Here is a 13,608-nt window from a genome sequence, read left to right on the forward strand (position 1 = left end):
TCAAGCAGGCTTCTGGGTCCAGGCATCCTTGTCTCTGTCCCTGGACGCCTGTGCTTGTGGTTTGGAGCAGGAGTACCCTGCAGTGTGTGCAGTTGACCTGTCTCAGCCAGCATTTTGTCTGGCATCGTTTCCACTGCAGCCCCAGGGCCAGATTTTGTCCCAGGGATGACACACTTGATTACCAAGAGGTTTGTGGCTCAATTCTGGCCCCGGGGGTAATATTGAAGTATTGGGCATGTTTGTTGTATCATTCGAATCCTGTTTCTTGGTTGGACTGAATTCTGTGGCTCTGAGCACCAGAAGAATAAAGCCTCGTGGTAGAGGGGTGACTGCTGCAACCACACAGCCTCTTTGGTAAACAAAGTGCTCCCCAACGTTAGGAGAGGTCCTCCAGGGACTCTGAAGGTTGCCCTGAATGGAGGCAGAGGCCCCTAGGGTAGATTCTTTTAATGGGGGAGAGCAAGGGTAGGCAGGTCAGAACAAGTCAAGCAAATCAAGAAATAAAAATTTTAAAAAGAAGATCATGAGAGTGGGCCCTTATTGTGTGCAAAGCACTGCTGTAAGGCTATTACGTGCACTAAGTCATTTCTCCCCATGACCCTGTAAAGTGCAGATGGTTTTTCAGGTGGGGACAACTCCTGGGAATGCCAAACTCTGTCTCGAGAAGCCAGGGGCCATGGTGAGGGGTGGGGAGAAGGGCATGGAGGGGAAACAGCATTCATTTGTTGATTTATTCATTCAAGGTACATGGATGAATGGCCACAATGGATCAGAAGTACAGGTACAGGCAGAGGGGGAGAGAGGGACACAAGAATCAGATATGGAACTTATCCTCCAGGAGTATGTAGACTGAGCAAGGGCAAAAGCGAACAGCTGACTCTGAGACAAGGGACAAAGACCACGCATGGGTGTGGCCATGAGAATTCAGAGAATGGACAGATGCCATCCTCCTGGAGGAGTCTGGGAAGTATTCATGGGGGAGGAGGCTGGCTTTGCACCACATTATATGTGGTGGGGGGGGCATGTGGAGCAACCCATGAGTCTAGGCACAGTGTCCAGGAGCCCAAAGTGTTCGTGGGGGAAGATTACAGGGCTAGTTCAGCTGAAGAGCAGAGAGCCTGAAAGTGGAGATAGAAATAAAGCTGGAAAGATCCCCAGGGTCCTGCCTGTAGAAGGCCTTGAATGAGAGGCCTAGAAAAGGAAGTTGAGGCCTGGGAGTAGGAGTGTGTAGCCCAGTGAGACGGGGACTTGCCCAAGCTTGTAAAGAGAGATAGAGGAAAACACCAGTCAGAGCCCAGTCTGCCAGACTCCCATGTTGGTGGTTTTCCACTACCCATCAGGCTGCAGACCCCCTCCCCACTGCACAGAGCTAGTGTGGAAATGTTTCATGAGCAGAAAGGATGAGCGAAGGGGGAAGGTGACCCAGGATAGTGAGAGGAGTACCAGCTTGGGACTCGGGCAAGACCTGGGTTCCCGTCCAGGCTCAGCCCTCATTCCCTGTGTGACCTTGGGCAGGTGACTCAACCTCTCGGAGCCTCAGTTTCCTCAAGCGTGAAGAGCAGGTCCTGCCTCTTAGGTGTATGGGAGGATGAAATGAGCTGGTGGATGCAAAGAGCTCAGCCCAGAGCTGGAAGTCAGGGAGAATTTTTGCAGTGGTTGATCTTCTTACCATTGCTGTCATGCTTATTAATTTTAATTAGGACAAGCATATGTCCTGGTTGCTAGGGATAGGCCTACATGTGCTGCTGTCCCAGTGTAATTATTAAACAGCTTCCCTTTCCATGCTCGAAAGTATCCTGGTTGAGATGATGAATGGCGTGTTCACTGTCATTACAGAAAGCGGGCTGGCTCCCCAATAGCCACCAATGTTTCTTACCCACCACTGCTGTCCTCTGTCTTTGCCCAGGACCAGGACCAAGGCCCTGTGCCCCCTCCATGTGTCCTGGATTGAGCATGAGTGAGGACAGCCCAAGTTCTGCCCCTCAGTTGCAGCGTGTCCACGGATGGGTCCCTCCATCAGTCTTCGATCTGTAACTGACAAGAGTAGATTAAATGATGTGCAAGGGCCCTTCCAGCTCAGATATTCTAAGTTGTGAAATTCCTGCATGCCTAGGGAAATAACAAAGGCCCTCGCATGCCATGAGCATTTACTGATCACGTCCCATAGGCAGGCTCTGTGGGACACAGATGTGCCTACCACCTGTGGAGCTTGGTGGATGCCAAGGTAAAGCTTTTCTGTGGCCGCTCTTGGTCCCTGATCTGTCCTGGCACCTCCCAGAACAGCAGCGTGCCCCTTTGATGGTGGCTAAGAGCATATAGTCCGGAGTCAGAAGATGTAGCACTGATAACTTCCCCATTCTGACCCTCAAGCTTCCTCATCAGGTTGTCATTATTGCCCAAGTATGGCAGGGCTCCACGGTGAGCAGGGCAGGCGCTCCCCTCTCATCACTGAAGGTGACTTAAATTCAGTGGGTGCCTCCTGCCCATAGACCATCCAGAACAGTCCCTACTCAGACTAAGCAGTCTGTTTCTTAAATTCAATATTTAAATCGCTACATTGAACAGGTGTCCCCATTCAGTGTGACTGAGACACCAAGTTTGATAAAAAATGAGCAGTGTTCTATTTGTTGGCTTACTGCCAAGTCACAATCTCACATAGTCACTTCATTTAAAACACTACAAGTCTTCTTGAAACAGTCACAAAATGATTCCTAGCAGCCAAAAGTGGTGGCTTAGGGACAGGCTCTGTGCTCCTGATGGCCCCACCCAGAAAATGAAAAGTCCAGAAGCAGCTTCTGCCCCAAACGTGCCATCACTCCAGTTGTGGCATAACCAATACATAGCTCAGGGCTGTATGTCTGTCCTGGGAAGTGCAGATTATCAGAAAAGTCTGACCCAATGAATCTGTGACTGGGTTCTTTGGTAGCTCAGATGGTAAAGAATCTGCCTGCAATGCAGGAGACCCAGGTTCAATCCTTGGGTCAGGAAGATCCCCTGGAGAAAGGAATGGCAATCCACTCCAGTATTCTTGCCTGGAGAATTTCATGGACAGAGGAGCCTGGCAGGCTACAATCCATGGGGTCACAAAGAGTTGGACACGACTGAATAACTTTCATTTCATTTCAGTGAATCTGTGCCACTCAGGTGGTCTCTAGGGGTGACCCCACTTCCTGTTTTGTAATAGCAAATTCACTTTACTAACATGGGAAAGATGCCAGACACAATTTCCAGTAAAAATAAGGGAACCTTTGGGAAAAGTATGGGGCCCACAAAGAAAGCTAACACTGTTGGCCCCAGGATATGTTTTCAAAGAAGCTGTCATTAGTAATTTGTTTAAAGGAGATGGCCATTAAACTGTAGAACATAAAGGACAAAACTGAAATACTGGTGCAAAGACAGCTTGATCAAATTACAGAAAGTGTACAGAGCGCCACCCTCAGGTTAAGCAGCTGTATTGCCAGCATACTGTTCTTGACTTTCCACTCAGTGACTGGCACCGTCCTGCCCATTACCTTGCTTCATCCCTGTGGCAACCTAGGCAGGAGCATCAGCTTTACCTGTGGGCCCATTCAGCAGGGCTTAGTGTCTCATTGCACATGTGGATTAGATCCTCTATTTGTTTCACCAACTGGGTTTCTGGTGGAAGACAAGATAGGGCAAGAAATGAAGTCTGCTACCCCAGATAATTTCAAGGACAGAGAGATTTAGGGTAGAAATACAGTCTGAATGCAACAAAGATCTGCTTCTGAAATAGAGACACAGATGTAGAGAACAAACATATGGATACCAAGGGCAGGAGGGGGAGTGGGATGGATTAGGAAATTGGGATTAACATATTAATAAATATATTGATACTATATATAAAATAGATAATTAATAAGAATCTACTGTACAGCTCAGGGAACTCTGCTCAGTGCTCTGTGGTGACCTAAATGGGAAGGAAATTAAAAAAAGAGGGGATATATGTATATGTATCTATTGTGCAAGCATGCTCAGTCATGTTTGACTCTTTTTGATCCCATGTACTGTAGGCCACCAGGCTCCTCTGTCCATGAGATTTTCTAGGCAAGAATACTGGAGTGTGTTGCCATTCCCTCCTACAGGGGATCTTCCTGACCCAGGGATTGAACCCACATCTCCTGTCTCTCCTGCATTGGTAGATGGAGTCTTTTACCACTGACCGAACTGGGAAGACCAATGTATACATATAGCTGATTCACTTTGCTGTACAGTAGAAATTAACACAACACTGTAAAGCAACTATACTTCAATCTTTAAAAAGAATCTGTTTCTGGGGAAGAAAAACACATTTTTTCAGTTAAAAAAGAGAACCAATCACAGATGATTGCAAATCTGTGTGACTAGGTATTACAGTGCTTCAAAACCAAATAAGTACTCTGGGAGATTATACAGAAAAGAACACCCTCTGAGTACAAAATTGAGGTCATTTTTATGTGAAAATATTCACTGGGCCTTTCGTAGACTAATCACTCCTTCTTTACAGAATTATTTCCCTTCCATTATCTCATTTGATCCTCACAGTAGCCCTATGAAGGATGATGGGCAGGGTGATTATCTCCGTCTGGGAGACGGGCAGATTGATTGCAGCTATTACTGTCAAAGAAACATCAAGAGAAGAGTGTGACAGGGCTGGATCTGGAACCCAGGGCTTGGCTCTCCACACCACTGGATTTTCTACCTCACTCAGGTGTCTGCCTCTGAGCTGAGTCAGTTGTGAGATGAGAAAGCTGTGCTTGGTTTCCAGTGGGAAGCATTGGGATCAATGCCTTGGGAACTGGCTGTGGGCAGGGGTGGAGAGGAGGGAGGGCACTTGTCCTATGTAAGCCAACTCCACGGATGCCCTGTGGATCCCAGCACAGATCTGGTGCCAGCACTTCACCATGGGCAGAAGTGTGTATTACTCTCATATAAACTCCAGGGGTATGTAGGCTCTTTTTATTCTGCCCATTTCACAGATGAGAATCAGAGGCATAGAGAGGTCAAGTATCTTGTCCAAGGTCACACAGCTAGCAAGTCTGAAGTGATCTGAATGCACCTGGTCTAATTCTAGAATGTTCTCTTTAAGTCTCCTTGTTCTTCTGCCTACTGGCTAGATGTTTTTCATTGTGATGAATACATAAAGGAAGGAACTGCTTCTGTTTTCAATGCTCTTATTTGAGGTGGGCCATTATTTCCATCCACCCACTGATGGCTGGGAAATTCCTCTTTGAATCCATCTACCATTCCCGGACAGCTGCCCCAGTCCATTCATTTGATTTTACCCAAACCTATCTCCCTTTATATACTAGGAAGAATGTCCCACTTCTGTTCATATACATGGGGACAGGATTGTTCCATGAATGGATTCTATCCATGTTTGTCTCTGCAGGCTTCGCAGAGTGCCTAGAGTAGCACCTAGATACCTGCCTCCCAAGTAAATGAGATAGCTGAGTTAGGATTTAATTTTTCTTCCTTTTTATGGCCTCAAACAACCCAGAGGGAAGAAGGGGCCCTGAAGAGGGGCTGAGCCCCTAGTGGCCTTCCCAAGCCTGTTCCCACGCCAAGACACATGCTGAGGCCACACTTCTGCTGGCTTTGGAGTTGCTCATGTGGGAATGTGCGGAGTGGCCCAGTTGACCTTGGACTGCGTGAGGTTAAAGAGGGCTCAGAGCCGAGGAACAAACCAGCCCCGGCTCTGCCCCCAGCCATGCACAGGGCGCTCCAGGAGCACTGCAGGACTAGGGTCACAGGACAGGAAAGGGGGTTGGGGAGGGAAGAGGTCTCTTCAATGACTTTTCCCACACATCCGAGACAAGTTGTAAAATCATGAGGAAGGGTAAAATACAAAACAAAATTCAGCCCTAACCCTTCCAACCAGTATGAACCATTGTAAACATCTTGTGTGTGTGTGTGTGTAAATTTATTAGGATGTTTACAAAATCAGATCATGCTTATTATCCAGCTTGGATCTTGCTATCTTAATATTTATTGAGAATTTACTAATATTATTCAACATTCTTCAAAAATATGAATTAAAACAGCTCCATTATATGAATGTGCCAAATTAATGTAGCTGTTCCCATATTGTTTGTGTTGTTTTCAATTTCTCACATTATAATACCACTGAGTTGAATGTCCTTAAACTAATAGATGTCCTTAATACTAATAGATGGTATGTGGTGATCATTAAATGCTAGGCATTTTGTTAAAAGCGACATTAGAGCTATCCTATAGGAGTGCACGGAACACAGGCACCAGCCAGGGGTAGAGTAGGTGCTTGCATCAAGCCCTTTCCCCACTCCGCAAGCAAAGCATCCTGCAGCAGGCCTGCCTACCCCTGGAGCAAGGGGCACTTTTTTCTTCCCACAAAACCACGTACATTGGCCAAGCCCTGGACATCTACCTCAAAAAGACAAAGTTCATTCCCAGAGTGTGGGTCACACAGGTTACCAGCCCCAAGGGCATGGTCTCATGAATGTTCATAACGGAGTCTGTGAGAAAGGCACTATTACTGCGTTTTTCAGATAAGGGAATGAGGCATGCTAATCTGATGACCTCTTTAGAACTAATGTCTAGAAATAGAACTGTTCCGTATACGTGGCCAAGTGTCCTACAGAAACATGGGCATTTATACTCCCATCAGTGGCATGGGAGACAGATATTTTTCTTCCCTCCTTGCACTGTGAAATCCCTAAGACATGTTTACCAGACTTAATGGGTAAAAAATATGTCATTGCTTTATTCTCTTTCTTTTCAAGCAAAGTTGGACTTTTTTTAATGTTTACTATCCCCATTTACATTACTTCTTGTGGGCATATCCTAGTTAAAACTTTTACCCACTTTCCTCCTGTGAGAATTAGTACTTTTCTTGTTGACTAGTAATAATGTTTTAGGCTAAGGGGATTAGCCCTTGGTCCTAATGTTTGTTGCAAAAGTTTACTGCCAAATATATCTTTCAGGTAAGATTCGTTCCTGGAAATCTTATATATTTTATATTATATTTGTGAATAGGAGCTTTGTTTATATTGTGTGTTCAAACGAATTATTGCCAGCTTACCAGGAAGCTTTGGTCTTTTGCATATTTAGTCTGTGCCCCATCACTTTACTGAATCTTTTCACTGGTGCTAATAATTTTCCAATTTTCCAAACTATTCAGTTTTCTAGCATTAAAATTTGAAAGCAAATAAAAATAAATTTGACAAGAGATATACAAGGACATTAAAGAATGCCTAGACAAATTTAAAAATATACTTTGTCCATGTTTTGGAAATCTCAGCCATGCAAAGATGACCATTCTCTTCCAAATTAATCTGAAGATTCAATGCATTTCTATTAAAAATTTCAACACGTTTTTCTCATGGTACTTGACAAGCAGATTCAAAACTTGAGATGAGAAAATAAATGGTCAAGAAAAACCAAGGCATTTCTTGCTGGATAGGGTGTAGAAAAGGGGGAACCCTCTTACACTGTTGGTGGGAATGTATGGAGAACAGCCGCTATGGAGAACAATATGGAGGCTCTTTGTTGTTGTTTAGTCACTCAGTCATGTCCAGCTCTTGGCAACCCCATAGACTGTAGCCCACCAGGCTTCTCTGTCCATGGGATTTCCCAGGCAAGAATACTGGAGTGGGTTGCCATTTCCTCCTCGAAGGGATCTTCCCCACCTAGGAATCGAACCTGCATCTCTGCGTCTCCAACATTGCAGGCAAATTCTTTACCACTGAGCTTCTGGGGAAGCCTCCAAGGAGTTTCCTTTAAAAAACTAAAAATAGAACTACCGTATGATCCAGCAATCCCACTTCTGGGCATATATTTGGAGAAAACTGTAATTTGAAAAGATACAGTACCCCACTTTCATTGCAGCACCATTTACAGTAGCCAATACAGTAGCCAAGCTATGGAAGCAACCTAAATTTCATCAATAGATATATGGATAAAGCATATATGTGTGTGTGTGTGTGTGTGTGTGTGTTTATGGCTGAGTAATATTCCATTGTATATTACTCAGCCATAAAAAGGATGAAATAATGAATGCCATTTTCAGCAACATGGATAGACCTAGAGATTATTGTATGTGAAGTAAGTCAAATAGAGAAAGACAAATATCACACGATATCATTTATATGTGGAATCTAAAAACATGATACAAATAAACTTATTTAAAAAATAGAAATAGATTCACAGACATAGAAAACAAGCATGTGGTTACCAAAGGGGAAAGGAGGAGAGGGATAAATTAGAAGTTTAGGATTAACAGATATACACTACTATACATAAAATAGATAATCAATAAGGACCTACTCTACATTCCCCATGATTCTGTGGTAAAGAATCCACCTGCCAAGGAGGTGCTGGTTCAATCCCAGGATCAGGAAGATCTCCTGGAGAAGGAAATGGCAACCCATTCTAGTGTTCTTGCCTGGGAAATCTCATGGACAGAGAAGCCTGGTGGGCTACAGTCTACAGGCTCGCAGAAGAGTCAGATATGACTTAGCGACTAAACAACAACAACAGGGACCTACTCTATAGCACAGGGAACTATACTTAATATCTTGTAATAACCTATAATGGAAGAGAATCTAAAAAATAGTGTAGATATATATAAAAAAACAATCACTTTGCTGTACATCTGAAACTAACACAACATTGGATATCAACTATATATCAATGAAAATAGAAAAAAAATCCAAGCATTTCTGAAGAAGGGAACTAGGTGAGGGACATGATCTTACCAGATAGCAGAGCTGTCTTAATAGATCACTAGAATGCAGAAAGTGAACTATTTGTGAAATGGTCACAAAACAATTGATTCTGTATACTAAAATAATGAAATTGGATCCCTATCATTCACCATACACAAAAATAAATTCCATGTGAATTAAAGATTTAAATATGGGTCTCCAGGTGCAGACAACATGGATTAAATGCAGTCTATCTACCCTGTTCCTCCCACTAAGTACAACAGAAATTATGGGTAAATATCAGCAGACTGAGAGGTGAGGAGCACAGAGAGGACTGGCCTGGAATCTTAGGATTCAAGGGATGACCGAGCAGTGAGTTTTCTGGATGTTTGTTTGTTTCTCCTCAGAAGAGGCCACCACCCCGAAATGAAGACAAAAGCAGTTGTAAGAAAACCTATTCCTTCTGGTCAGGACTGGGAAGAGAGTAGATCTGCAGGACAGAGCCCTTATGATAAACCCTGCTCTACTTCACCAAAAACATAACCAATAAAAAGGTGATAAACTGGGTTTCTAAATTTTAAATGTTTGCTCTGTTAAAGACACTATTAAGAGAATAAAAAGACCAACTATAGACTAGGAGAAAATACTTTCAAATCACAAATCTGACAAAGGACTTATCTCCAGAAAATATAAAGAACTCTCTGAACTCAACAGTTGAAGAAAAGAAAAAAGCAACGAACAATTTGGATGGGCAAAGAGATTTAAACTGACACGTCACTGCAGAGGAAATACAGCTGGCAAGTAAGCACATGAAAAGCTGTTCAACATCATTAGTCATTCAGAAAACACAAATCAGAAACACAATGAAACATCAGTCCACACTCACCTGGTGGCTAAAATAAAAACCATAAATTAAAAATTAATAAAATTTTGTGATAACACTAAATGCTGGTAAGAATATGGAGAAAGTGTATCAGTCACTCATTGCTATGCTAGTGGGAATGTAAAATGGTACAGCCACTTTGGAAAACATTTTGGCAGTTCTTTGTAAAGTTAAATGTACATTTACCACATGACCAGTCATCCCACCCTTGTATATTCATCCCAAGGAAATGAAGCTTCATGTTTACATATAAACCTGCACATGAATGTTCATATTAGCTTTTTTGGTAATAGTCAAAAGCTGGAAACAATGTAAATGTCACTCAGTAGGTGAATGGAAAAAGAAGATGGGGTAAGTCCATACCATGGAACACTTCTCGGCAATAAAAAGAGACAAACTATTGATACACATAACAACTGTGATGGTGGTTAAGCACATCTATATATGGGTCAAATTTCACAGAACTATACACCAAAATGAAAAGGCCTGCACATACAGAATATGGTCTGTAGTTCAGTTAAGAGTATCATACCAGTGTCAGTTGCCAAGTTTTAATAATTTCCTATGGCTAGATAACTATTACCATTTGAGGAAGCTGAGTGAAGAGTACAGGAACTCTTCATCCTATTTTTTTCAATTTTTATGAGTCTAAATTTGCCTCAAAACACAAGCTTTAAAAAACACTAAAATGAAAGACAAAGCTATAGATGTTTTAGAAGGTAATGCAAGATGAGATCTTTATAACCTTGCAATAGGGAAACATTTCTTAAACAAGATACAAAAAAGTACAAACCATAAGGGCAAAGGCTAATAATTTAAAATATGCTACTATTAAAAACTTCTGTTCATCAAAATAACCCCATATGCTGTCGCCTGAGACAGCATATGGTATGGTGCCTTTTAAATATAGCTAATAAAAAAGTAAAACTAAACAGTATATTATTTAGACATACATAAATATGCAATAAAAATTTTAATGCAATTAAATGAGAAACACAAATTTTTATATAATGATTAACAATAAGCAGTATAGCAAAATGGTTAAGGAGAAGACTGGGTTCAAACTCTGACTTAGTCAAATGCTGCCATAACCTTGGCAAGAAACTTAACCTCTCTTTGCTTCAGTGATCTTGTGTGTAGAAACATGGCTAATTCAAAGGATTATAGTAAAGTTTAAATGAGTTAATACATATAAAAGTGTGTAAAATAATGCCTGGCAGGTGTGTGCATGCTAAGTCACTTTAGTTGTGTCCGACTCATTGTGACCCACTGAATTGCCTTCTGCCAGGCTCCTCTATCCATGGGATTCTCCAGGCAAGAATACTGGAATGGGTTGCCATGCCCTTTGAGAACCATGCAAGTGTTAGCCAGTATCACTACTTTGAGCAAATGAATGGCAGAGGGATGAAATGAAAAGGTGATGAGGCCATAGGAGAACTTACATTATTTATTAATGTTGTAATTTTTGAGTTGGCAGCAAGTTCACAAATATTCATTGTATTATTAAAAAATAAAACACATGATCTGCCAGCATAGACCAGTGAGGATAGTATAAAGTTGAGTGAAAAGAGAAGCCACACATTGAGAAAATATACATGCAATACTTGCAATACATACATGGCCAAATGATTAATGTCTGGGATATATAGAGAGGTGGAAGGCAAACTAACAAGAAAAAGACAAATAACCCAACAACAGTAACAACAACACATGTGCAAATGGCATTACTAGGCATTTTTCACGGATGAGGAAACCAAATAGCTCATCCACATATGAAAAGATGCTCAAGCTCAATACATGCAAATTTCAAGTGCAGCAAAACACACACTCTACTAGCTGCCTGCCAGCGTGTGTTAGTCTCTCAGTCGTGTCCGACTCTTTGCAACCCTATAGACTGTAGCCTAGCCTGCCAGGCTCCTCGGTCCATGGGATTCTCTAGGCAAAAATACTGGAGTGGGTTGCCATTTCCTTCTCCAGGGGATTTTTCTGACCTAGAGACTGAACCCAGGTCTCCTGCATTGCAGACAGATTCTTTACTCTCTGCGCCACCAGGAAAGTCTACTAGTTGCCTAGGGCTGCCATAACAAAATACCACAGGTTGAGTGGCTTCAACAACAGAAAGCTCCTCTTTCATAGTTCTGGAGGCTGGAAGTTTAGTATCAAGGTTCTAGCAGGTTCAGTTTCTTCTGAGGCTTCTCCTTGGCTTGCAGGTGTCCACCTTCTCCCTGCATTCTCACATGGCTACTCTTCTGTCTGTCTGTTGTCTGTGTCCTAATCTCCTTCTCTTATAAAGACACTAGTCATATTGGATTAGGGCCCACCATGCTGCTGCTGCTGCTGCTGTTAAGTCCAACCAGTCGTGTCCAACTCTGTGCAACCCCATAGACAGCAGCCCACCAGGCTCCCCTGTCCCTGGGATTCTCCTGGCAAGAACACTGGAGTGGGTTGCCATTTCCTTCTCCAATTCATGAAAAGTGAAAAGTGAAAGGGAAGTCGCTCAGTCGTGTCCGACCCTCAGCGATCCCATGGACTGCAGCCTACCAGGCCCCTCCATCCATGGGATTTTCCAGGCAAGAGTACTGGAGTGGGGTGCCATCGCCTTCTCCGAGGGCCCACCATAGTGACCTTATTTTGTCATATCCATCTCCTTAAGATTGAGATTCTATCTCCAAATACAGTCACATTCTGAAGTGCCAGAGAAGGGGTCCCCAACATCCAGGATCTAATGCCTGATGACTTGAGGTGATAATAACAGAAATAAAGTGCACAATAAGTGTAATGCACTTGAATCATTCCAAAACCATATTCCCATCCCCGGTCCATGGAAAAATTGTCTTCCACAAAATCAGTCCCTGGGACCAAAAAGTTTGGGAAACACTGTGAGGTTAAGACTTCAATATATGAACTTGAGGAAGACACAGTTCAGCCCATAACATACACCCATTGATGGCCACATCTGTCTCCAAGGAGAACCTGTGCACATATGTGCACCTGGAGACATATAGATGTATAGGAATATTCATAACCACATTTCAGTTATTGCAAATGTCTACCACTAGTAGAAAGCATTAATAAATTACAGTACATGCATAAATCGGATTATATATAGCAGAGAAAATGTATGATGCAGTTACATGCAACAACATAATCTCAGAAGTATCCCTTCTGGAGAACAAAAAAGAAAAAAAAAGGAAATCACAATAATGTATGCAGCACAGTACAAAATTCAAAAGCAAATGAAATTAAACAATATGTTGGTTAGATATAAATACAGTGTTAAATTTAAAGAAAATTCAGGGAATAAACAATAGTCACAAAATAAAATAGTAGTTAGCCTTCAGAAGGAAGGGAAAAGGATACATATTTTAAAAATAAAAATAAATTAATTAAAAAAAAAGAAGCTGGACTATTTGAGACATTAGTCTGTCATCTATTTGGTCTGCTGGCTTTCTGAATAAAGTCATATTTCTTGCCTCAAAAAATTAAAATAAAATAAAAATAAACTGAGTGGTAATTATGTGGGTGTTTGTTGAGTCATTATTTTTTAAAATCTTGTACATACTTTTAAAATATTTTCTATTTACTCATTGTTTTATTTTTAAAATATGTTCAAGAATTATGCATTTGAAGAATTTTATGGAAAAGAAGAGCTAGAATTGAGCCCATGATGACACTTCTTTGCAAACAAACCAATAATGAAAGGATTCTACATACCCTCTCAACCAATATTCCTTGCTAGGCACCCTCTAAAATGCTCTCTAAACATCCTCACCTCCTTTTATTTGTGTCCTTATGTAATCTTCCCTCCAGTGTGGGAAGTGTGTGAGTGTGGCCCAGGCCTAGAGACCCATTTCTTTTTCTTTAAATTGGAATATAATTGTTTTACAATGTTGTGTCAGGTTTTTCCTGTACAACAAAGTAGTAAATCACTTATTATGTATACATATATCCCCTTCCTCTTGAAATTCCTACCCCTCTAGCTCATCACAGAGCACCTAGCTGAGCTCCCTGTGCTATCAGCAGCTTTCCACTAGTTATCTATTT

This window comes from Bubalus kerabau, chromosome X (genome assembly GCF_029407905.1).
Source record: "Bubalus kerabau isolate K-KA32 ecotype Philippines breed swamp buffalo chromosome X, PCC_UOA_SB_1v2, whole genome shotgun sequence".
NCBI classification, from domain to species: domain Eukaryota; kingdom Metazoa; phylum Chordata; class Mammalia; order Artiodactyla; family Bovidae; genus Bubalus; species Bubalus kerabau.